The 27,662-nt window shown below is 47.3% G+C and overlaps 1 non-coding gene across 1 annotated transcript; it reads right to left on the reverse strand.

Annotated features, from left to right (window-relative positions):
• Positions 1–4,312: 4,312 nt before the first annotated feature.
• Positions 4,313–4,499, reverse strand: LOC142586437 (U2 spliceosomal RNA). Its single transcript, XR_012829218.1, has one exon. It is a non-coding gene; the product is annotated as a U2 spliceosomal RNA (small nuclear RNA).
• Positions 4,500–27,662: the final 23,163 nt, after the last annotated feature.

The raw sequence follows: 27,662 nt of genomic DNA on the forward strand, positions 1-27,662 counted from the left end.
TATCTGACCTTGTCAGATAGACCGACAAAAGTGGTGCTGTCGCACCCATCTTTTAAAGATACAATGTTTCCCGCTTCCATTATATCACGCGTGACACGATCTTTGTGTTTTGTGATGGTACTACATTTTCTTGTATCTTGGCTTACATCCGCTAATGCAGCAGTGGGCAGAAAGCCAACCCTGTTTCGCGCGGTCAACATTGTACTTGTGCTCTATCAGCCTTTCATTTACGCATCGGCCCGTCTGTCCGATGTAATATTTACCACAGGACAAGGTGATCCCATATACCATGTTGTTTGTGCAATCTATAAATTTATTCTTTTGTGTGATAACGCAATCTCGCTTGAGCCTAGAGGCTGGCACGGTCGTTTTGCAAAGGTTCCCTGATTTTTCATGGGCAAAGAAGACTACTTTGGCGTTAACATGCTGGGAGACCTTTTTCATATTGTGCGCGATTCTATGCCTGTACGAGATTAACGAATTTTTTGTCTGTCTCGAGTTGTTCCATCTGGATTGTCATTCACCGTAGATAAAAAGCTACTCAGATTATGGCTATAACGCAAAAACACTTGTTACGTCGATCCTCTGACCATAGAGCTTGTGCGGAAAAGAGGTCAAACTGACGCGGAACAGGTAAAGACTTACTATATTTACTCTAGAGAAAAATCTCGACCGAAAAAAGTGGCAATCGCAATGACGCTATGTCATTATCTCTCATTTTGGTAACGCAAAAAATAATTAAACTATGGTGCGAAAATCAAGCATTTACACGTAGCATGTACGCATTAACAATGTGTGATGTTCATTCCAGATATTCCATTTGAAAGGTCAGACGGCTATTAATAAAATTTCTGTGTAAAATTTATGGTGCGTGATTCGATGCGCTTGCATATGCCTGAACTAGATGACGCAACCTTACTGAGAGAGGTTCGGATGGTGTTGGTTGCACCACTCGTTTCAATCACATCTTGTAGCCTGCACCTGCGCGCTAGCACAGAATATCAACGTGGCAACGCCTTTGTGATTACCAGTTTCAATGCACGGGCGCTATGCGCTGCGAGTGGGTGAGTGAGCAGAAGCTTTATTTGGCAATGGTGGGATTTTATAGTGCTGAAGGTGGCGTTGTCAAGCGGCCGTGAGTCATTACAACATGGCGGTTTCCTCCACTCATGCAATGGCCCGGTCTTGTATGAAACGTTCTCAGCTTGAGTAACATGGGCCCCAACTCCTCGGGAGTAGTTACTTCTCTTCGGTCCTCCTTGGCGCATACCGAGACGATATGGAACACATTTGCTGGTCCTTGGCATTTAACAGATCAGTTAGTATATTGACATGGATAAATATATACTTTACTAGGGACAAACTAGTAAGAGCGTAAATCTTCAGCCTTCGCCTGGGTGCTTCTTGTCTTTAGTTTCGACATTTGTCTGATGCTGGATACAGAGCCCTCGATATGCAGAAATGATGTACGATGTCTCTAGTCGCTAACGAACGTTCAGTCCTTACACCCTCCGGCAGCTGTCCTGTCGCTCGGCTACCAAATCCTCGAAACATGCTATGGGCAGTTCCGTTGCGACGCAAAGCTGAGTGGGCTGGTATCCCAGTGAGCTGCACCAGCCAAGAATTTTTCCTTTCGCTTGAAATTTTCGTAGCTTAAGGGGCGACAAAGCCCTTCGAAAAATTTGCGATAGGCGCTTTCGAATCACTGCCGAAAGTATTGGCTGCTGTTGAGCGTACTACCATGGCGATGGCCACCTCCTCAGTGGTTTTCTTTTCCGAGGCTCAGATCAAGGCACCCGCTACTGTGTGATGTGCATTGCCTCCTATTGGAATGGCCATGTTTTTTTTTCTATTAGGCTATTGCGCCTCATCCAAGTTGGCTATCCCGTCAAGGGCTTCCTATCGTTTGTGCCGGGCTCAGACTTCTTATATCTACGTTGCAGATGAAATTCAGCGTGCATGTTTCTGGGTAACGGGGTTATTGGGTGTATTACTCAGTTATTCGGTGTGAACTGCACCTGGCCTGATTAAGGAACTGTGGGAGCTTCCGGCTGTCGTCACTTCCTCCAGGAGCAGGATACATAACCGTGGATGGCAGCGCCTGGAGGGCATTGGAAAATGATCCTTTGTATTGAAAGCACCTTGGCATGCACTGACGTCACTTTCTTTTTGCGACAGGTATCTGACAAACGTCAATTTCATGTCTACATTTTAGTTGTACACGAATCGCCTTCCACGTGGCGGTTTTCTATTCCTATTCTTATTTGTTTTTCCTGGTTCATTCACATTCTGTGTTGTGAAATGGCAACTAACTCAAGGCATGACAGGCAAAAAAAATTGAGACATTAAATGGCCAGACAAACAAAGTAGTTGACCGATCAATTATTGCGTGTTCGCATTGATGATACAGCAACTGCTTACAGAGCGAAAGTAACTGAGCTTACGAAAAGTGCAAAATTTGTGAGTGATAAGAATGATCGTATCGCTACGAGGATCGACTCTCTCCGTGAGGAGAATAAGGCACTAATAGAAATTACAACGGTTTAGTGGCAGAAAATGACAAATGGGTCAAGCAAGTCGAACACCTTGAGAACAGTCTTGTTTCAGCAATTTAGAGGTGAGGGGTGTTCCGAATGCTGAGGATGAAAACTTGGTTGAGGTGTTTTGTGGAACTGGAGCGACAGGGAAATGTAATGTCCAATCATCCGATTTTAATGCTGTCCACAGGATTCGCGCACCAAACAGCCCGAAAGCAAATGATACGGTAGTTAGGCTTGTGTCTCGTGACAAGGAGTATGAACTCCAGATAAACGCCCAGAAAGCAAGGCTCACTGCTAAGGATATTCGTTTGCACAGTGCGTCATCAAATAGTTACTTGTATGATCATTTGAACCCCCCAAAAAAGCGCTTTTCTTCGCTGTCCCAAAGCTGAAAACGAAAGGAATGATCATTCCTGCGGACAGATCAATGTGTGCAAAAGCCTCTTGGAATGCATCAAGTGCACTTTACAAAATGAGATCAGAAGTGGATCTTCACATTTACGCGGAGGGCGATCACGAGCCGCAATTCTTATTACCAAACGTGTCTTTGCCTGATCTCCGCGGAATAATTTAAATACCAAATTGTTGATTCTCCCAATTTCTCTCATCTATATTTAGATATTTGTAGCTTAAAGTGCCATTGTGATAAACATTTTCAACTCTGTGTCACATTTCAATATTGATTTGGCATCATTGGGTTATCTAAAACTCGGCTCAATGATTTGCCATGTGTTAACCAAGACATGCCAGTGTATGATCTTGAACAAGACAATTGGCTGTGAGACACGGTTCCTTCTTTAAGCTTTAAACGGTAAAGACAACATCAAGCTACATCAACTATATGGCACAAGAGTCGATATATATATATATATATATACGTTATTTACAGAAATTGCTCCTATCACTACTTCTCAATCTTGTGCATCACACGAATTATATACAGGTCGCCGCAGAACAACAAATACATTTTTCAGCCACTCATTAGCCATTCGTTTTCAGCCATGTTTTCAGCCGCTCGTCTTGAGGCGCTGAATCGATCCAGCCTCGATTCAGCGTCTCTTCCCAGCAACAAAAAGCACGGTCATACGCTGGCAGACTGTACTTCGCGCTGTAATACATGGGCATAAGCTTCGCTCCTGTAGCTTTACCTTCATTGCCATGTAAACTTGTCCGCGAGTGTAGTACACGAGCCTCATTGAAATTATTAGGCCTCGAATCAATGCGCCGACAAGCGGACTGGAACACCCTTTCTTTCTGGCATGCCAGCACGTTGAGATGTTCCGAGCATTTCGATCCGCAGTTGTACTAGAAGAAAACGACCTATGAGATACACCACGAGTGCTTTTCAATTATAAATATTCTTTCTCTAGGAGCCTTCTCTCTTGGAAAGTGCCACAGGGATATTTGATCAACCGTGGAGGAATCTATAATTGCTACAAAGAGATTGTCTTGAATTCTTAAACATTCTATTTTTGTTCATTCCCTCCAGTTAGCTTTACCAATGTTAGCATTTCATAAAGATTGCCTAATTTCATCCAAACCTTGGCCAATCCCCCACAGTGGCTGTGCGCCTTCGCATAAGGAATACCAAACCATACCACGAGTGCCACACGACACTATAGGCACCACAGAATATTTCAACAAATCTAGTATATACTACATGCAAATGATGCATAGATGCATGTGCAAATATGTAACAGGCATCGCCCACAAACATATTACAGCGAAGCTTTGTATGGCGAGGGTTCCATGTATTTTTTTCTGTGTGTGCAAAAATTTGGGCTGGTCCCGAAGAAATTGCAATACTGGACCGACACGCGGTGGAGCTTAAGCAGTCTTCAAGCCACTCCGACAAATTGGAAAAATAAGTTCAATATATTGGATACAAGTACGAATACAACCCGTATCAGACATTAAGCTAATAAGAACAGATATTACACTTTAACACGCGTCGGCCATGTGTACTTTCGCACCGCCCTCTCTTTGTCGGCGTTCCAAGTGCTTGCGTATCTACTTTCCTCTCCTTCCGCTCTGCCGTGGTTGCGCTCCCGTCGAAGCGTCACGACTTTCTCCGCCTCTTTGGGGCGGCGCTCCCGTCGTCCCCACGAATATATATAAAAATCATGGCAAATGAGTTCGTACCTTTGTTCAAAATTCTGTGTCACCTCTGTGTCACAGCGTCCGCATACGGGTGCAGGGCTCACTATTTCGCGTTCCACGAAGCTTATGCAGCAGCTTCGCTCGAAAGAGTACTCGTTGAGATACGGCATGCCGGCTCTTGCACAGCCTCGTGCGTCTGCTCAGCAAAGGGAGCTGGAAGTGCGTAGTTTACAGGTTGCTTCCTGCGATGGCGCTCGACCGCGTCCCTCCGACAGTTGTTGGCATCCTGACCGTTGATGTCTGGCGCGAGTAATGCGTCTTCCTTGCTCCGCTTCTCAGCTCCGCCTGTCCCTGCCGACATCGTCTCTTATCAACCGTCCCTGCACATACGACATCGGCCACCTAGTGAGTCCACACTCTAGCACATGAGCGACCGTGCGTAAAGTTCACTCCCTCAGGTACAGAGGTGACACGTTGTCCACTTCTTGGCGTCGACTTTGCATACGGGTCGACTATCACATAACAACGGCAAAAAAAGATGTTGCAGTGGTAAGGAAGAACAGGTAAGTGGTAGATTCAGGAAATAAAGCTATAGAACAGCGTAAGCAGGCGTCTTTGGACCGCAGAGAAGCCAAAAAGATGTTACAGTTACATTTGACTTCGCGAACGCAGGTGAAGCGCAAGCGTATGGGTGCTATAGCGCACACAACGCTTTCGACCCTCGGTGCCCCTTGACGTCTATACTGTCAGCATCGCGGATTGTATTAAAGACAGGGCTCACGCGGTCGTGAAATATGGAGCAGCGACCGGAGTATACCATCCGGTTATAAACATTGCCTTACTATCTAAATTACCTAGCATGGTATCAGCGCGCACAAGCAAACATGGCCACTTCACGCGTGATTACCGTGAACACTGGCTGTCAAAAGACTAGCCTGAGGAATCGCAACAGTAGCAGAGAGCGTAGTGACCGTAGTGCTGTTTATCGCTTCAACGCAAACTGGGCGGTGAGAACACAGCGCGCGCATAGCTACGAGCCGTCGGTCTAACTAGACTGTGCCCCAAAGCATATATCGCTTTGAAGATAAAGCCCACGAGACTGTGCGCCGCCGAAGCACTACGCCGCGGCTCCCTGCCCTCCCCGGTACCACGCACGCGACGGAATACGGCGCGCTTCCTCCCCTTTCGCGCACGAGATTGAACCGCCATCATCGGCTCCCCTTCACGCGCTTTTGCTCGCGCACACAGCGTACGGCGTGCGAAGACCATGTTATCGCGAGACAAACCCGGTACGTATGCGTCGCATAGGAAGCCTGTAGCAAGTGCCAGGGGAGTTCAAACCAGCGCGCGGCGCGCCTCCGCATGCCTTCTTTCTCCTTCGCGTCGTTTCTCCATTCCCCTTTCACTCAGCTTTACTTACACACTTATCGAGGGGGGGGGGGGCGTTACTCGCCGCGCGCTGAGCGCATTCCTTTGTTCTTTCCCCGCCGCGCAATTTTATACCCTTGTCACACGGGAAGATTTAATGGCATTCGAATGAAATGGCATTCGATGCATCGAATGCCATTCGGTCTCTGGCGCTGCTACACAGTAAAATATTTTACGTAGGAAGACGCAGACTAAAAGTTATATAGAAGTATATTTAGAAGCAAATACGCCGTACTTGGCCAAGAGTCAACAGCCCGCGCTAGCCTCTAATCGTCGTCGTCTTCTTCACCCTGCTCGCCTCTTTGTCATCGCAAATACTGTTCCGTAGCACTACCCCCGGCGGCAAAAGCGCCGTCCCGGAGCGACTAAACATGGGAATCGGAAGCGGTGTAGTAAGCCTTGCGCCTACTGACGTGCACAACATAACTAGATACCAGAGTAGAGGATGAGGTTGAACGCACAGGAGCAATTTCGTACGTCACAGGCGTCACCTGGCGCAGCACGCGATACGGCCCTGTGTATCGCCAAAGGAGTTTCTCTGAAAGTCCGACGTGACGAGAGGGCGACAAAAGTAGCACGAGCGCACCAGGCGAAAACTGTACGTCACGGTGGCAGGCGTTGTACTGACGCTGCAGAGTGTTTGCGAGGCCGTCAGTCGAGTACGGGCAAGCTGGCGTGCATACGGTCGGCGAGGGCGAAGGCGTCGCGCGAATACTCGCTTATTGAGATCGCAGCAGGAGGAAGTGCCGTGTCAAGGGCCAATGTCGGTTCGCGACCGTACAGTGGATAAAATGGAGAAAGTCCGGCGGTGTCATGCCTGGAAGAATTATGTGCAAATGTGACGTAAGGAAGGGCAATGTCCCAGTCGTGGTGGTCCTTGGAAACGTTCTTGGACAGCATATCGGTAAGAGTACGGTTTGACCGCTCTGTCAGGCCATTGGTGTTAGTATGGTATGGGGTAGTAAACTTGTACTGAATGGAGCATGAACGCACAATGTCGGCGGTCACTTTCGAAAGGAAGTTACGACCGCGGTCAGTAAGCAGCTATCGCGGGGCGCCATGAAGCAAGATAATGTCACGCGAGAAAAGTCCGCGACGTCAGTGACACAACTGGTAGGGAGAGCCCGTGTGATATCGTATCGGGTGGCGTAATCAGCTGCGACGGCTACCCATTTGTTCCCAGAGGATGACGTGGGAAAGGGACCGAAGAGGTCTACTTCAACACGAAAGAACGGTTCCACAGGGACGGTGATGACCAGCACGTAGCACCTGAGGTGTTTTCCGACGCTGGCAGGGATCACAAGCAGCAACATAACGTCGGACGGAACGAGCGAGACCAGGCCAATAGAAGCGGCGGCGGATGCGGTCGTACGTGCGGGTTACCCAAGATGTCCTGCAGCGGGTGCGTCATGCATCTCAAAGAGCACCGTCTGTCGCAGATGTTTTGGCACGACAAGAAGATCAGATCCGTCAGGGAGGAAGTTCCTTCGGTACAGAATGCCACCCTGCAAGACATATCGGCGAACGGATGCATCGGTAGGTGTAGAGTGCAAATGCTCGATGAGTGCTCGCAGCGATAGGTCTCGGTACTGCTCATCGGCGATGTTAGCGAAAGCAGACACAGAGAAAATGCCGTTGGTGGTACTACTGTCGGCGTCGTCAGGCTCGTCTACCGGATAGCGAGATCAGCAGTCAGCGTCCTTGTGTAGCCGGCCAGCTTTGTAGGTGACAGAGAACGAATATTCTTGGAGGCGTAAGGCCTAGCAACCAAGTCTTCCTGTAGGATCTTTCAGTGAGCATAACCAGCAAAGCGCGTGATGGTCTGTGACAACGGAATAGGGTCGGCCATATAAGTATGGGTGGAACTTCGCAACCGCCCAAACTAGGGCCAGACACACACGCTCAGTGATGGAATAGTTGCGCTCCGCGGGCGAGAGGATCCTGCTGGCGTAAGCGATAACAGGGTCGTTGCCGCGCTCGTGTTGTGCCAGTACTGCGCCAATTCCGTGACCGCTGGCATACGGACTTCGGTAGTTGCAGAAGGATCGAAATGGGCCAGAACGGGAGGCGTTGTGAGCAGGTCGATTAAATGCGAGAATGCAGCGACCTCGTTATCGCCCCACTAGAAACGGGCGTCTTTTTTCAAAAGCTCAGTTAGTCATCGTGCTATGACCGTTATGAATTTTTCACGAAACGGCGGAAGTACGAACAAAGACGGATGAACCTGCACACATCCTTGACACACTTTGGAACAGGGTAGTGCGTAGAGCCTGGGTCTTGCCTGGGTCCTGTTGCACTCCGTTCGCGTCAACGAGATGTCCAAGGAAGGTAATCTGGCGACGGCCGAAATGGCACTTCGATGCGTTCAGTTGCAGACCGGCGCGACGAAAAACGTCCAGGACTGCCGAGAGGCGCTCGAGGTGCGTAGCGAACGTTGGGGAGAATACTATAACGTCGTCCAAGCAGCACACGCACGTGGACCATTTGAAACCGTGAAGAACGGAGTCCATCATGCGTTCAAAAGGAGCAGGAGCGTTACATAGACCGAACGGCATCACTTTGAATTGATAAAGAGCGTCGGGTGTTACAAAAGCAGTCTTCTCGCGGTCGAGATCGTCCACGGCAATCTGCCAGTAGCCAGAGCGAAGGTCAATAAAGGAGAAATAACAATCACCGTGGAGGCACTCGAGGGCGTCATCAATCCGAGTTAGGGGATAAACGTCCTTTTTGGTAATCATGTTAAGGTGCCGATAATCCACGCAAAAGCGCCATGAGCCATCCTTCTTTTCTACCAGTACAACAGGTGACGCCCATGGACTACATGATGGTTCAATAATATTCTTGGCAAGCATATTGCGAACTTCGGCGTGAATAACTTGACGCTCAGTCGGTGACACTCGATACGGGCGGCGAATAGGAGGGGCATCGCCGGTATTAATGCGATGTATAACAGCTGTAGCTTGGGCCAAAGGACGATTGGTAAAGAAAAAAATATCATGGTAGGAAAACAGTACGTAGTAGAGCTCACGAACATGCTCGGGCGGCATGTCGGGCGCAATCATTTTCTGTAAGTCGGCGATGGTGCAAGTTGCCGACTACGACGGTAGAGGAGGATCGGCAGAATTGTTGTCTACTGCAATAGATACTACTGAGTGATCCTCGACTGAGCAAAGCTGGGCAAGAAACATCCTGCGTGTCAGCACTTGTGTCGTCAAGCCAAAATTGACCACTGGCAGGCCGACGTAATTCACCGTAATAGATAAAACTGTATGAGGTACTGTGATCCTGTGTGTAAGGAGGGCGTCTTGCATTGGAGCCTTGATGTAGTGACCGTCGGGCACTGGTGGGGATGACACGAAGTCAACGTAAGTCAGTGCCGAAGGTGGCAAGGGAACGAAGTCGACGGAACTGAGGCGACTGGGGTGTGGTACAGCGGGATCCAGAACAGGCAGGTCAAGGCGGAGAGTACTGGCGGAACAATCGATGAGAGCAGAATGCGCGGAGAAGACGTCTAAGCCGAGGATGATGTCGTGGGGACAGTGGGCGATGACTGTGAATAGCACGATAGTGGAGCGATCGGCGAAGGAGACGCGGGCGGCACACATACCCATTACGGGGGCTGTTCCGCCATCGGCGACACGGACAACAGGCGTCGTGGCAGGCGTGATTATTTTCCTCAGCCGGTTACGAAGGTCAGCGCTCATTACCCACAAATGCGCCCCAGTGTCTATAAGAGCAGATACAGAAATAGCGTCGACTTGCACGTCAAGAAGGTTCAGATGAGTGGGCAACGTCAGCAGAGGATTTGGCGACGTAGGGAGCAATGCAGCGTCACCCCGAGGCGCTGCATCGTCTAGTTTTCCGGCTGGGAGCGGCGTCCGAAGGCAGTCGGCGAATAGGAGCGACGGGGCTGTGTGGAGCGAGATTTTCGTCGTTGGAGCGAATACGAATGCGAATAGGGGCGGTTCGGCGCAGGAGAATCAGGGGTGGAATTATCGGAGCGTGCGGCATAGGTACGAGAAGGGCCACCTAGGGGGTGAGAGTAGGCAGTATAAGTAGACCGAGTCGGGGAACTCCAGCGACTGCGACAGTGCCGAAAAATGTGCCTGATTCGAAGGCAGTGAAAACAAATGGGCTTGTCGTCAGCAGTGCGCCATTCAGATGGGTTGCGGAAACGTGGTGGGTAAGAAGATGCGGGACGGGGCTGAATCGAAGAAGCCGGGTGGGTATCAGGGCGAGGGGCCCAGCAGATCGTGTGAAGACCCATGTTTGCGAACTCCTCGCGGACGACTGCCTGGATCAGGGAAACCGTCACTGCAGGTGCATTGGAGGGGCGGCCTAGACGGCCTCGATCTCACGCCGGACGATTCTGGTAACATCGCCAGTGTTGTTGGGACGAGGAGCGCCGGCACAGGAAGAAGTCGTTGGGGTGTTGGGCAAAAGGGCAAACTGCTGGTCGATACGTCGGCTTTTAGCGAGTTCCAGGCGGCGGCACTCTTCTATAACTGCATCCACCGTCACAACTTTGTTGAAAACGAGCAAGTTGAAGGCGTCATCGGCAAACCCTTTGAGGATGTGGGAAACCTTGTCTGACTCAGTCATGTGTGCGTCAACTTTGCGGCACCGAGCCAAGACGTCCTTAATGTACGTGACATAGGGCTCTGTTGACGTCTTTCTCACGACCGGAAAGCGCCTTTTGCGCGGCAAGTTGGCCACCGTATGGGTTGCCGAACAAGCTTCTCAGCTTTTGCTTAATCGAATCCCAACTGGTGAGCTCATCTTCGTGCGTCCGAAACCAAACTCAAGATGTGCCACCGTAAAAGACTACAATGGCGAGTCCTCGATGTCTTCCCCATCTTTGCCTGAGAATACGCCAGGATCACAGGGAGCGGGGACAGTGTGGTAGGTCGTCGAAGTGGCAGCAGGTGTCGGAGCCAGCGGAGTGGAGTTGTCGTCGCCGGGAGCCATGAAGAAAGGCTCGACGTACCGTCCACTGCGAAGCTCCGTGACGAGGTACAGGGAACGTCCACCTCCACCAGATATGTTACGTAAAATGACGCAGACGAAAAGCTATATACAAGTATATTACAAGGAAATACGCCGCTCTTGGCCAAGAGGCAACAGCCCGCGCTAGCCTCAAATTGTCGTCGTCATCTTCACCCTGCTCGCCTCTTTGTTATCGCAAATACTGTTTCGTAGCAATACAATGGCATTCGTAAAGAATAGCAATGACGACCTGCCACAAAATTTGTCAAATGCAATGAAATTTCGTGCCTTCTAAACGCGTTTAAGAACCTTTGCGAGCACTTTTAATTATTCACTACTAAAAGCACTTCTATCAACACATACAATATGGCCGACCACCGCAACAGACTCCTGATGCAAAGAGTAATAGCGCTTGAGCACAGTCAGTGGTGAAAATATCATCGCGGCAAAAATTATTATTCGTTTTCATAAATCTAAAAAGATATCTTCTGACTTTGCTGATACACGCATTATTTTTTCGCGTTGCGTGTCGCTGTTGTGTATCTGGGCTCAAGAGTACACATTCGGTTCGAAATCGAATGCGAATGAGTTCCCCTAACTCGTTCAATGGCAAGTGTCATGTCATTCGAATGACGTTAAATTTTCCCGTGTAAATCGCGATTAGTGGGACTATATGTGAATGCCATTCGATTCGAATGACATTCAATCTTCTCATGTGACAGGGGTATTATTCTCCTCCAGGCGCTTTCCTAGTTCACTTGCTTCGCAGCTACAGACAGAAACCACCGATTTGAAGAGCTGGCCAGTTACGCTTGCGCGTAAAAATTACGCCTGCACGTGAAGTTTTTGGGCACGATATAGGCAAAAGAGGCAAAGGCGCACAAAAAATAAAGATTGTGGAGCCACATGAGGGCACTAGGATCACAAAGTAAAAATTTGCTAATCGCCTATAAGGCATGAAGACCGTAACATCTTGGAAGGCAAGAAAAGCAAGAAACAACGTCGGCAAGAAAAACAAGCATAGTCTAACTTAACTAAATCCAGCAGCAGAGAAGCCTGAGAAGTCAAAGTTTAACATACAGAATACTTAACGGAATGAAGCAGATGACGATCTTAATGGTAAAAGGGCAACAAGAGCAGCTGAAATCGCAGTACAGCTGATCAAACAGCTGGTTCCCAAAAGCAAGGAGCAGCTTACTAGTGCATAGAGCATGTACTAAAACGAATTCTGTTTGGATGGTGTGAAAATAAGACTAACCACATCTAGAAAGGGAATGGTGCGAAGGATAAGACGGCCTTATTCAGACAAGAATGCGAGTTCTCCCAGTGGGTGGAAAAGTAATATATTGAGGCAACTACAAAATAGGTTCAGGGCAGGATAACGCTTAGAGGATAAATCTCTTTCAGTGCATAGAGATTTTAGTAGTTTTGTATAGCCTATACGGATAGCATTTCTAGATATTAAGGGAACCTACGGTGACATAGGCAGGCAATTGGTATGGGATACTCTAAAGCACTAAGGCATAGATAAACAATTTCGTGTAGCTGCGGAAGATGATATATAGAGACAATTGAGTAGAAATTGTATGTGAAAGGAGAAAATGCAATGAAGTGCTGGAGATTCACCAAGGACCGATGCGAGGATCCCTTCTCTCTTCATTGTTGTTCGCACTTTATGTTAAGAGCATAAAAGGACGACTCGAGAACGGTCAATTATGGTTTGATTTATCCAACATGCATAATGAAGAAAGGGTGCAACAGAAAGTCCCTGGACTCACGTATCCCGACGACAAAGCGCTCTTGGTGGAGAATACAGGACATTTAGAGGAACTTTCGAATATTTGTGGCAACGCAGCGACAAATCTAGGCATTAGGCTTTGTCCAGAGAAATCGCTAATTGTAATCTTTGTTGAAGAGGCAATTATTAACGTGGTATCAATTTGAGAGCAAGTTGTACTCATAGTCAAGCAATATAAATATGTTGCTGCAGGCATAAAGAAAGAAAAAAAACCTACTCCAACATCCACAACGATAGTACGTGAATGGCGGGGAACCTGACTGCAGCAATAACCAAACATGAGCACTTTCATGTGTTCAAGTTTTGGAGTCTTCGTAATGAAAGAAATGGTCTAGGGCTAAAATAAGCTTGAGGGGCTGCTATAAATCTGGAAATGGGTATTGGTGCCAGTGCTAACATTAGCTAATGCATGCCATGTTGTGCTCAAAATCTGATAGCACGTCGGTGTTCGACGTTACCCCACGATTTCCAAGGCCAGTCGGCCTTGGAAACCCCTAGTGAAACCACAAATAAGGCAGTTTAAGGAAACATGCATTGTGCTTCCTTCGATATAACAAAAGCGATGAGCAAAATTACTTGGGAAGAATGATTCAGAAACATGCATAATCATCTAAATAAATGGCTGCCTAAAGTGCAAGAATGACTTTACTTCAAAAGTGCAGACACCGAACTGAGGAAGATGTGAAACAAGTTGCCAACTAGTTATAGTGTAACTGAATGCGTAAATCGACAATCAGGAGTCACGAAAAACAGAGTGTGAGAAGCCGATACAGTAATAATGGAAGGGAATGAAATAAATACCGTGTATATTTGCAAGAAAGGCTGGAAAGAAATTAGAAAGAAGAATCTGCAAAATGGCACAAAGGGCACTTCTTTGCTATTGGAGGCTCGATCGGGTTGGCCGAAGATAAAAAACACACCGCAGCGAATATTCGCTGCAGCATGAGGCGTGTGCCTGCTGCAACGAACGTCCGGAAACAGCTCAGCATGCCACCACGGAATGCGAGGGCGTTCACCTAGCGAGACTCTTAGGCAACGCCCACCTTCCTGAAGCGCTGAAATTTAAAGCGGATCGAAGCAACAGCCGGTCATAAAAATCGTATTCCGGAATAATGGCCGCTACATATAAACCTTGCGAGAAATCTGGGGGCATTACTTTCTTAATTATTTTAGGATGCTTACTTTGAGAATGATTCCGACTTTCTCAAAACTTCTTTTCCGACTGTGTACATTTGTGTTCATATACTTTTACTAAGAAAAACACGCCTACCACTCATTTCGACACTCTGAAGCGACACAGGCAATGGCGTTTCGGCCAGTACAGCTCATGCATTCACGCAGAACAGTGGTTACACCAGCGTAGCTAGCGCGCCGACAACTTCACACAGGTGTAATTGTGGAAAAATGGAAAATGTCTGCTTTTGCAGGCGATCGCCTTTACCATGCGCCTGACAACTACCGCTGTGATGAAGAGCTGTCGGCAGGAAGCCCAGCGTGTAGGCTCCGACGTTGGACAACCAGCTTTATGGAAGTTTATTCAAGCACCTATCTTGATCGACTCCAGAGAGTCTGGCATCGCATTAACAGCCTGGGTAACATCGGTAGGTGGCGCATATGTAGTCAAGTTTGTATTGCGCTTTTTCTTCAAAGTCTTTGTACACGAATTCTATTACATCTTCAACGATGAACACTAGTAAATATTTGAAATATCTATTTGTGCATTTCTATGGCAATATTATATTTCTTATTTTTTATGTGAAATTGAAGTAGAAGTAATCGACTCCTAACATTCCATAAGGGCCACATTATTTCCTGCCGTGCCTGACAAAACATCCATAGAATACAGCGGTGTAAGTGGAGACGCGGAAGGTATCAAGTCTTGAGAAGATAAAAGAAAAATAGGGCTTAACGCACTGGCGGAATTTATTGAAAGGTCGTTTTTCCTGTCATCTTTCAAAATACAAAAGAACAACTTGATTCCCGGAGCACGTCGTACAAAAGCGTCCGCGGTTTCCGCTTTGAAAGCCCACGGCGCCGTTCATTGTGTTGTTGAACTTCAAACCTCCCACTCGCTTCTCTTTATGGACAGACGAGTAGAGAAAGTACGAAACCATCTAAGCTCCTAATGCACGTCTTCAAAATCGATATCTGCGTCTGGAGCCTCACCGAATTCAACCGTCAGAGAGTTCAGGCAGGTTAGAAACAACGGCGCCCTCCAACTACAGATAGCCACGTCTACCTGTCGTGGTGCTCGTTAATGCGGTGCCGGCTCGGCTGTCGCAAAACACGCTTTTGCACTCCGCGCCTATGTCTGGATCTGTCGCTTAGGCTGTGCAGGCTTAGGTGTCGGTTTGCTGATTTCAGAGGATTCTATTCCGATTTGCTTTTTAACCGCTTGCTGACCTCTATCGTTGATTTCGCGGTGTTGGCTCGAGCATCCGTCTGTGCCGGTCTTTTCATGTTGCAGCTATAGTCCTATTTTATATATTCTCTTTTTTAGAATCACAGCAACAAATTAGCTGCTAGTGCCGACATAAAACCCGGCCTTCTCTACATTTGGTGGGCCAATTCGAGCGCCCTGCTTAAACGTAATTCATGCGTTCACTGCCAGTTACGTCTCCTTCCTTAAAGCAATATTCACAGGGCTCTGCCCAGATTGGTCCACTTTTCTTTAGTGCCACAAGCATCGAGTGACACTCTTGTTTCTTCCGAAGCACTTCCGGTGCACCTCCTTAGATGATCAGGGAGGAAATTCTAAAGAATTTTAAAAAACATTGTCAATATAGTACAGTGAAAAATTCATGGGTTTCATTATAGATATGATATCAGAGCAGAAGGTTAGCTACAAGTTTTCCGTTTCCAATAATTAGAATTAATTAAAAATTACTGAGACGAACGGGGACGAAATTCAAAATAAGTTAAACTAAATAGAAAAAAATTGTACACTGGGAAATTGATGAGTTACATAATAGATATGATATTAGGGCATAAGATTAGTTACAAGTTGAGTTACACAAATGTTGGGAATAATTATAAGGAATTCGAAATCACGGATTACCACATACCAAAGCACGGAATCGTAGATTTCAGAGACCCGCCTCGTCAGTACAACTTTTTGGCGAAATTCCGGGAAACCGGGAACTAGAAAGAGCAAGCAATAACGTAGACATTGACCTCACACTCAAGAAGGTGACTGGTATTTAGCCAGCTAATTAATAAAAAACAGTTGCCTCCGAGTTCGGTTCGTACGTTGAATTCGCTTAAAGTTCACCTATAGAGAGCACCAACGCCGAGGTGCGAGTGCCACTGAGAGACACCTAAGTCAAAGATTAAGGTCGTCGGCCACTTTCACTTATCCGTGCAAGGTACGAGTATATCAATACCGCACACACAGAAGAGTGTAGAAAAATGCCCCAGATCATTGTTTCTGAGGTCGATTCACGAAGCCTTTGACTACTCAAAACATTTTTGTGCTTGTTAGACGCGTTCTGCGTAGTTTTAAGTCACTGAATATCAGTCACTTAAATTGAATGACTGTTACATGAACGAACATTTCCCGTAGGAATTTACTGTTTGCTTTATGAGAGCGTAGGCCCTTTCTTTTGATGTATACTCTCCAGCATTCGGGACCCGTCGCCCTTAAAGACTCATCCATTAAAGCAAAATTAAGAGACTTGCCTTTATCAGGATAATGCCATATTCCGTAGCATGACGCTCCTCTTTGCCCTCTACTTTTAAAACCTTCCATTCGGTATTACTAGAAATTTTAAGTACAAGGAATGTCTTGAACAGGCGAATATTACCAGTTCATTTCATATAAATGTTTATTTTCCGTCTAAAGTTTGTTTTCCTTTATTAAGGGGAAAGTAGCTATATTCCGCGGTGGAGGTATTGTTAAGTTTATTTCTAGTTTACATAAGCATCTGAGCTATAACTGTTTGATTTCTTAATAGCATAATTATTGTCTTGCCATATGACTGAATATTAAGCCTGCTGAGCTACTATTTCGTGTCAATTACTTGGAACAGTAAATTACATGGATACATTTATGCCTTATGCCTGCAGCAGCTACTCTCACATCATGAAATGTCCATATACAGCCATCCCAGATGGTCTCTCAAGCGTTGTTGTCGCCTTTGAGCACTTTGAAGCGATAACTACGACAAGCATAGCGCCGCTTTAACCCCCCTCGAATGCTGGAACATTAAGCAAAGCGTTAGGCAACGCACCTCATGTCCCACCGAAACCTACAAATATTTGGTCGAAGCGTTGGAGTGATTTCTGTGGTTTACTCACTCGATTTAATGGGTACCCGAAACTCTGAAAAATATTTCATTCGTCATACCATCCGATATCTCAACATTGACCTTTCGGAGCCTTGACCATATGCCTTAAATTATCTTAACATTGCGTTGATAATGTATTTTGCTCGCTCCTCATGGAAATGAGGCAACCTATCCCGCCAAGGAATACATCAGCTGTTACCTCATTGTCAAATGGCCAGTTTGTATTGACTGCTACAATTACGTGGTGCTTTGTACCAAACCTATCTGAAATCGGCGACTGCCTTAGCCAGTTTTACTGCGTTTTGAAAATCTTGACCACAGCAATAAACAGTGTCTTCTAGATATACTCAGTCACGTTAAAGTGGAAGAAGACGTTCTCTGCTTTTGGAAGATCGGAAGCGTCATTCCACTGCTAAAACCTGGTAAATTGGCACTATGCCACCAGTGATTTTGTCCGGTAGTCTTAGTGCTGCATATCCTGCAAAACTTGTAGTTGTAGTTGTAGTAGTTCATTGAATCCAGCAGTAATGTGGCAGAACAAATGACGGGCTTCCCTAGACGTCGCTGTTCTACGGACTGCGTTACTGACATGGTGGCGTCTGTGGAAAACGAGATGAACTGTAGGGGCATCACTGCGGCTATGCTCGCATATATTTGAAAGGCAGCCAACTCGCTCAGCCATCAGCCTGTTTTGCAGAGGCTTGTCTTGCTCAGCGGGCATTGCCGCAGATAAATATATTCATAGTTTTTAGCGCAAAGAAACGCAAGACATGAGAGGAGTACTTCTCTCGTGTCATGCGTTCCTTTGCGCTAACACCTATTAGCATGCAATACCACTAGCCCAGTAGATATACATTTACAACGAATCATGCTGAAAGCCGTACATACAAAGTGAGCAAGGAGGTACAAGAGATGGGGGACTCGGGAAACTTGGGCCACCTGGCAGTATTTTATAATCATCCTATTTTATGTCCACTGCAGGACGAAGGCCTCTCCCTGCGATCTCCAAATCGCCTGTCCTGCGCCAACCGATTCCAACTAGCGCCTGCGAATTTCCTAAGTTCATCGCCCCACCTAGTCTTCCACCGTCCTCGGCTCCGCTTCCCCTCTCTTGGCGCCCATTATGTAACCCAAATGATCCGCCGGTTATCTAACCTGCGCATTACATGACCTGTCCCGCTCCATTTTTGACCTAATGTCAATTATAATATCGGCTACATCCGTTTGCTCTCTCATCCAAACCGCTCTCTTTCTGTCTCAATGTTATGCCCAGCAACCTTCGTTCCATCGCTCTTTGCGCGCTCCTTAAATTATTCTCATGCTTCTTTGTCAGTCTCCAAGTTCGTGCTTCATATGTCAGCACCGGTAAAATGCCCTCATCGTACACCTTCCTTTTAAATGATGATGGTAAGCTTCCAGTCAGCAGCTGACAATGTCTGCCGTATGCGCTCCAACCCATTTTTATTCTTCTGTGAGTTTCTTACTCATGGTCAGGGTTCCCTGTGATTAATTCACGTACGTACGTAAGCGTACTTTTTCACAAATTCTAGAGGCTGACTGGCGATCCTGAACTCTTGTTGCCTTGTCTGGCTATTCATGCTTATCTTTGTCTTCTGCATAATAATCTAAATTATTATGTACATCATAATACGTGCGCCTAAATCTAAGTACACGAGTGTTTTCGCATTTCGCCTCTATCAAAATGCGGCTGCCGTGTAACCCTGCCTTTGCTGTCCATATGCGCCATGGACCAGGTAGTGCCAACTGCTATCCGTGACGTCCATTATGTGATTCGCTGTCCTGCACGAGAAACGTGCATTTTTTCAAATATGTTGATGCACTCAAATCAACTGTTCTTTTTTTTCATGGAATTAGGCAATCAAACAACGAACGCTACCTAATTATTATCGCTGCAGGAACTAGACGTCCCCAATCGCACCATTCCTTATAAGGCGAGTAACTATATGCTACAACGTTCGGGTATTTGTTTGCGTTGGGAATGATTGTCGACGGTATCCGCATCAATTTTTTTTCAGTAACAAAACGTTTTAAATTCTTCCAGTTTTGTGGTAGGCATGGATGTTCTTGTTTTGTGGTGGCGCCCCTTGATGGCCCGAGCGTTCGCTGGCAGCGCGATGGAAGAGCTAGCGTCTGGTGAAGGACAGCGTTTATTTCCGCAGCAAGGCGTCCGGCCCGGGCTGCGCCTCGACAAACCTTTCCCGTCTCATACCGAGCGCCCGTTTTTTATGAAGCGCTCAGAGCACAGCGATAGCGGCAAATACTATCCTCGGTGTTCAGAAACTGTGCTATGATCCAAGTACGTCGGCTGTTTGTGCGTGAGTCATCGTACGCTTAAGCGGAATTACTGGTGCTCACCTACGCGCAGGTAATCTGATTACGTAAGATTTTTTTCGCAATGGGATCGGCGACAGGATTCCAGAAAGCCCCGATATATGAAGGCGTGCCATGCGTCATGCGATAACTTTGTAAAAGCAGTTAGCCGATATAAAGCGGTCACCTGAGTCCCCATAAAGTAATCTGCGCACATCTGTCTATATAACATTTGCACAACTTTTCTACAGCCTAACTTCAGCTTACCAAGTAGTTCATGCTTTTCCTTTTGAGTCCACCTTTCATAAGCTTAGTAAATGTTTGTAAAATGGCCTAAATCACAACATACAATGACATCAGCAAGCCGTCAAAAACTATGAACAACTTCATTCGGCACGCAATAAAGCGCCACATGTGACAAGTTTCAAACTATATATCAGTAACTAAATTGTTGGATATCACGTGCCAAAACCAGTATCTAATTTTGAGGCACAGGGTACTGGGGGACTCCTGACAATTTGGCCACCTCCGATTTTTTAACGCGCACAGAAATCCAAGCACAAGAACGTATTGGCGTTTCGCTTCGATAAAATTCAGTCACTACTGTCGTGACGGATAGCAACGCCTCGAGCGTAGCAGCACAGCGCCACAGCTCATAATCTACCGTGGCGGGTGGATCAAGACTGCGAAATCTGAAATGGAACTCCGGGCCTAATTTAGCCATAATTCTAAGATAGTGAAAAACGAACATTAACAAGAAGCTCTCGCACCAACCACCATGCACAAAATATCAATGTCAAGTTCTTTTTTCGTTGCCGCCGCACAGCAATAGAGCAGAGACGACATAACCAAGATGGGCAGACGCACATAAACCGGTGGACAGGTTCGGTACATTGGTCTAGGTCCTGGTCTCCGGCTGCGAAATCAACTGTGTTAAAAATTTGTGCACCACATGGCCCAGCAACGTGTTTTATTGATCAATGTAGGCGTTTGCAGCAGCAGTTGCGATTTGAGATAACCTTAAATCTGATTTGTCCTAAGCTGGCGACCACTATTTTGCGTGCATGTGTTCGTAACCAACGAGCAGCAGAATCAAGTCTCTCAATCTATTTTCCGCATGTGGTTTCTGCCACAGTTTTTACCTCAACGAGAGTGATACATTTTTATTATTTATAACAACTATATTCAAGGAGGTGGTAGAAGTTATACGAATGTATACAGCAAAAGTCTTCGTACGCACCTACGCCTAGCCTGTGTACTAAAGTGTGCAAAAGTATCTCCCCGAGTTTTTCAGACTCACGGCTTCTGCAAATAGTGCACACAGGAAAGTAAAAAAAAATTGGAGGACGCTTAAGCTTCGCCTTCAAGAGTGGAACGCGACAGCGTTCCCGTCGACCCGCCAAGGGGTGTAAGACAATGGGCTACGGCGCAGTGACTACGCGCCCCGCATCGGACGCGGTGAGCGTCGAGCAACGCAGCGTTCGGCGCGACAACGAAATGTGCGCCTGAGCAAGCTACGCACACCTGAGCCTTAGAAACAGCTCGTTTCTAAGGCAACACCGCGTTCACTAGAGGTGCTTTTGTACCGCTTTGAAGCATCGAACTTGTGGCTCAGTGGTAACGTCTCCGTCTCACACTCCGGAGACCCTGGTTCGATTCCCACCCAGCCCATCTTGCAAGTTGTTTCTAACGCGACAGCGTTAAGGAGCTCGTGTCGCAGAAAAGCCGGCGGCGTTGGCCGTGAGCGATAAATCCCAGCAGGCACGTCATGAATAAATATTCATGAAGTGCCTGCTGGGATTTATCGCTCACTGCCAACGCCGCCGACACCGACGACACCGGCTTTTCTGTGACACGAGCTCCTTAACGCTGTCGCGTTAGAAAACGGGGTCACCTAAGCCCTACTTACGAGCGGTGAATGCGAAGGCGCTTTGTCCACTCGAACGCCGCTGAGCGGCCCTTTTTCATGAAGTGCCTGCTGGGATTTATCGCTCACTGCCAACGCCGCCGACACCGACGACACCGGCTTTTCTGCGACACGAGCTCCTTAACGCTGTCGCGTTAGAAAACGGGGTCACCTAAGCCCTACTTACGAGCGGTGAATGCGAAGGCGCTTTGTCCAGTCGAACGCCGCTGAGCGGCCCTTCGAGTGTTGCGTTGCGAGTAATGCACCACACCGGTGCGCGTTACTCGAGACAGCGAGCAGCAGCAACCTGCGGCGCCAACGTCGCATGCCTGCTACGCGACGATGTGCTCCTCTCCCCAGACGCGACACCTGGCGCGCTTCTCCGACGAGGCCCGCTCGTAACGTGGCGTCGCAGCGAAGGGGACGTTTCGCTACTGCAGACGCCGGACCGGACGCCGGCTCCTACGGTCCATCAGCCATTTGATGCTTTTGCATCAACAAGAATGCTTTTCCTTCTGTTTTAGCGACCACATTCTGATATTAGCAGTAGTAATACGCTCTCATCTAATGGTGCACTAAGAAATAATTTTCCGTGATTTCTTGAACTCACGTGGTCGTCACTAAAACGTGTACATATCGCTGCACCTGCACGCGATTCTCTTTAGCACTGAGCTCCATAATGAAGCACAAAGCCTTCCTGTCGTCCGCAAAAGTTTCTAATGATTAAGTGATGCTGCGAAACGGCCATATCTGCGTTGCGTATCGCGCACTTAGCGTGAATAGTGAGTCCAGTTCTCCGCATCTGTTAAAAAAAATATGTATTTAGGAAAGCCGGCACGGAAAGAAGTCCGTACGGCTTTCTGTACCGTGAAAACATCCGAAATTCGGGGCCGGTGAGTAAAATGAAGGCAATACCTGTCTCCTTTCCTGCGTGACAAAAAGCAGACGAAAAACATTTCCATGCTTCGCAAGGTGAGCGATCAAGCGATTCACTAGCGGAAATGTGGAGATCAATATGCCGCTTCCCGTGCTGCTTTGAAGGCATGGTTGTGCAATTCAAATTGAAATATCGCGATGCATCGGCGCTCCGCAGTCCACATTTATATTCGCTCGAATTTAATACACGCTACTGCGGCGTCTCGTGAACTTCGCCTTTTGAAGAGGTAGGCATTTTCTCGACGTTCCTTGCCATGTCGTTGAATGCACGCAGGCAGGCATATGACACTCCTACGCACGCTGCTATGCCGACAGCTGTCTTTGAGAGTATATAGAAGTGCGCTGCCGATACAACTAGTTCACAGCTTACACTTCTTGTCAATTCGTTCTGCGTTTTCAGTAAACTGATTTTCAGACGATCGAGCGCACGCATATGTCACCCGCGCATTAGGCGCCCTCTTCGGGTACTTCTTAATGGAGAAAGATTACAAAATCGCAACGTCAGTCAACGGCTCTTTTGAAGAAGTTTCTGCGCACCCCTTTCTGCGAGATGCACGCAGATCGTTTCGTAATTTAGAAGTTTAAGCGGAACTGTACTCTGTGGCCCACGAGCAGTGTCACTCATGAACAGCGAATGTTCTTTTTTAGGCAGTTTGTTACCGTAAGCGACGGAGGTGTGATCAAAGACTGCCACACTACACCGGGAATACACTTGAAATCGATCTTGTTCGTGTTTTCTTTTTGAATCGCAAAGGAGAAAGAGAGTAGGCGAAGTGTTCTTTGCTCTTGGTAGGCAGTTTCTTCATTCCAGGAAACCATGGGCGCTGGCCATTGCTCGGGCTCAGTTCACCAGTGCTAGCTGGTCCTCGGAATTCAGGCTTGACTTGACGTTACCTGAATTTAGGCTGGAATTCAGGCAGCATGGCCTGCCCCTGCATTTGTTTTAAGTAATGGTTGCACAGTTTCGAAAAAAATTGAATGATCAATTCGGAAAGTACAAGATGTGTCCTGTTCGCTGAAATACCGGCATATTACGACGCACAGCGCATCTCAGGTAACTTGTTTCACAAGCTATTCTTGATGTATTCAGGAAAACGTGACACGTTCCAATTATGTGACATTACTTGTCATGTCACATAGTGGAACAGGCGCATATCTGTGAACGCTGCCGTAAACATGCATGGCCAGCTTCTCGAATGAGAAGAATAATACCATCTAGACAACTTCATGCTCAATAACTGAGTGCTGTTGCCAACAATAACTAGCAGCACCAATTAAACTAAGCGGCTCATAGTATGCAATGATCATGACCTGAAATGAATCTACGACGTGTTCGTGTAAGGCGTATGAGGCCTTCTAAGATCTTGCGCAAATAGGCCCATTTTGATCGCATTACCGTACGTAGCATCATTAGCTTCCAGCAAAGGAAATTTACTGTCTTGTGTTATAATACGGTGAGGAACCAAAAATGAACATTAGGTTGCCAGTCCAGTGCGCTTCGTCGTCTCTTTCTGTGCGTGTCGATGCCGTCTGCCGGAAAGCAATTGTGCTATGCGCTGCCAACGAGCTCAGGCAAACGCTATTCTCCATTACTGAAACTCCGCAAGAAATTGCTCACCAGGTGGACTTACAGCGAACATGCATCGTTTTTGTGCACGCTTACAAACATCCGTAGCACTTTGGCCAGCTCAAAGATACACAGCTACATATTAGCGACCCATCCGTGGGCATTAGTGCTAATGCTTTTCGGCACACGTCCACTTCACTCCAGAAGCCGCACACTTCTGTAATGAGACAGTCATCATACATCACCTAAATGAGATACGACAGGTTATAACGCAACCTTCAGGCAATGGCATCTTTTCTAGCACTTGATTCTTTGCCAGAGAGCCCCCAGAGAACTACTAGCTCTCTCACACATCATGACTGCAGGATAAAAACGAAGTACGAAACAGGTGCAAGAGGTGCCGAGTTAGTCGAGAAGGACGCACCTGACGCCAGCTTTTTGCCGGGCGATCCTCTTCACTCCGCAGCGTGGCTATGACGCGGCAGCCAAGGTTTAACGCGATCTTCGGATGCTTCAGGGTGCAGAAATAATGGATCGCTTCTAGAGCAGACAACTTCCGCCACGGTCTTCCCAGGCGAGATGTCGTCCGACACGGGGTCTGCTCACGAGAAGCAACCAAGAAAACGCGAAATAAACAGAGTCTGCCGAAATGCTCCAGCCACTCGGGATCACAAAGAGAAATCCTAGCCTTCCACCTAGTCAATTTCTCTTTTGTTATTATTATTGTTATTTGGCACTCTCGTGCGGAACCTCCCGGTCTCCTCTGGCCTTTCAATTTTCCGGGGTGCGTGGACTTCGTTGCTAGGCAACGAAACAGCGTGGGAGCACCGGGCCCAACCTCTTTGTGGATCCTCTCTGCTGTCGCCACACGCTATTCGTTTTTCCGGCCACGGGCTTCGCGCGCTTTTCTGTCGCGAGCGGGTCAGGTGCATTTCACCTTAGTTTGGAGCAGCCGTCTCTCGCTTGATCAATTTTTGATGATCATGCCCGTGCTCGGACGAACTCGACAAAATTCACACTGCGCGTTAAGAAGGGGCGCGAGAAATGAATGGCACTGGGTACAAAAGCAACATGGAAAAGCGGAAATAAAAGGAGGCGTCTATGACGCGGGGCACTGACCATGCACCGACCTTTGTACGCAGCAGTCCTATCTTTTTCTTTTTCTTTTTTTTTTGTAGCGAATTTGTCAACTTCCTGCGCAGGATACCATCAGTTAGTGATCTGTAGAGACCGGATTTTAGCAACTAAAATGTATGCTTTATGGGCGTAAAACAAGCACCAAAAGCCTCATTTTAAGCACCATCAGAGGTGAAATAGGTACTAAATCTTAATCGTTAACGCTGCTTGTTTTCTAAATTGAATACTTATTGCTAACTTTTATAGCAAACTGGAAGTAGTGTCTACTTGTGAGATAGCAATCTTACTGGTGAAGCCATTGCTTCACAGGGATTTGTTGGGAGCATGAAATGCCACTTTTTTATAAACCCGCCCATTTATACATGCGGATGCGCAAAAGCGTGTTCCTTTCAAATGTCTTGCTATGCACCAAGGTCGAAGAGAGATTGAGATTGCTGTTGAATTTAGCTCAAGACTTGCCAGCTTCCAACCCAACGTGACTTACCAGCTGCCAGCCCCAACTCGCACTTACACCTGTGCCTCGGGACTCCCGCATGAATGTGATGTTTTAGGTGGAGGAGCTTGAAGAGGCACTGGCGACTTGCAGGAGTTCTTCGTCAGCTGGGCTAGACGACGTTACCTATGCGGTGCCTGGCAATCCTGGGCAGAAAGCACAACTCATGCTGCTAAACCATTACAGCGAGTCTTGGCGCAACGGCTTGGTTCCACGTGAATAGAAATGCCGCCACTTGGTTCCACTTCTGAAACCTGGTAAATCGCCGTTAGATTTGCCATCATTTCAACCTATCACTCATGCCAATTGTATTCGGAAAATAATGGAAACAATGATTTTGACGCGCCTGGAAAGGTACCATGAAAATTACATCGTGCACCCAAATGCTATGGCTGGCTTCCAGCGTGCGCGCTCATCCTTTGATAATGACATCGATTTGGTCTTGTTTGTTCTACATCAAAAACGTCTCAAACGGTTCACCGCGACATTGTTCCTTCGCATAAAAGGCGCCTACGATAATGTAGCACAATATGTCATTAGAGATGCTCTGACTGAAGCCGGGATCGGTGGCCGCATTTTTCAGTGGCTATGCAGTTATTTTACCGACAGGCATTTCCTGGTGATGACCGACTATAGCGCCATCACTCACCACTAAACATTCCATGGAGCGCTGCATGGTGGGGCGCTGAGGCCGATGCTACTCTACCTAGGGATCATTAGGATATTCAGATGATTGCCCTCGCTGCATCTGCATCTGGGCGTCTGCTGTAACACGACTGCAGGTACGAGCAAGGCTACGAACGACAGCCACGTTAACATCACTATACATAAGAAAAAATGCCTTAGGGCGTTCTTCAGAGAAATTATCCCTTGTTACATTCCCTCGGAAGGCGATGAGGGCTTGCTCTGTAAGTGTCAATAGGCAAGTAATTGCAAACGCACAGAAACACCGCTTTTTAGGAGTAATTATCGACCGCGAGCTATCATGGAGCCCGCATGTTTCAGAGGAGGTTAGTGGCAATAATACACCTCTTCAAATTTCTCGCCGAAAGTCACGGGGCACATTGGTGCGGTCAGCGCTGCAGCTTTATAACGCCTTCTTCCACGGTTTTCCAAGATGCAACCTCACTGTGCCAGACAACACCTGTTAAACAAACCTACGTGTATACTTAGGGACTGCAAGCTCAAGCCCTTACGACGTCAATCAGACTTCTGAAGTGTGTGTCTACAACGGCAACACTTGTCATAGCTCGAGATCGCCTACTATCAACGTACTTAACGACCGAAGCTCACAGGCGCATATTAGACACGTTGCCCGACAAACTTCTCACCATCTTGCTTCTTTACCTGCAGAAAGGCCCCACACAACTGTCAGTCGTATGATTGCTGCCAATCCCGACTCGTTGAAATCGAACTAAAAGCCTGCAGCAAGACGATCCTGACCTTTATGGTGCCTGCACCAACCTGAAATACATGTCACCATCTCAGGAATCACGAACAAAGCTAGCATGCCATCATTTGCCCTTGAAGCAGGCCACATTGGACTTTTATATGGCGTGCACAGTGGGCGCATAAATGTTTACATTCATGCCTCAATCACACCTACAAGTTCAGCTGCCGCTGTGGTGATATCAGTAAGAACCGTCAAAATGCAGCTAAAAACGTCACATGTATCGTAAACGGCAGCTGTTGACTGGTAGCCCTGCGTGCGGCTCTTCATATTGCTCAGGAGGAGCCACCCCATGCATGCTTAATGTTGTGTGATTCCAAGGCAGCCCTACGGAGTGTACTGTCAGCATAGCTTGTCGCAGAGATCAGAGACGTCCATCGTCTTATAGCTGACCAAGGACACCATATAATACATCAGAGGTCGCCTACTCACCGCGGCACATCATCATCATCATCATCATGATTTTTTTTCTTTTCACCACTCGATACAAGGTAAAAAAGGGAGAGCCGGAAAAAAAGCCGAAAATTCTTCGGCTTGACAAAGCTCCGGTGTCCCAGATAGGCACGGTAGCGGCTGGTGTAGCAATACAATCACTCATAAAGTGTGGATATAAGAGTATTTTTAAACAGAAATACATAGACATTTTCGTGTTATTATATAGCAACTAGTTATAATACAGTTGTGTCAAATAACTTCCAGTATAC

This window comes from Dermacentor variabilis, chromosome 6, assembly GCF_050947875.1.
Source record: "Dermacentor variabilis isolate Ectoservices chromosome 6, ASM5094787v1, whole genome shotgun sequence".
Taxonomy (NCBI): Eukaryota; Metazoa; Arthropoda; class Arachnida; order Ixodida; family Ixodidae; genus Dermacentor; species Dermacentor variabilis.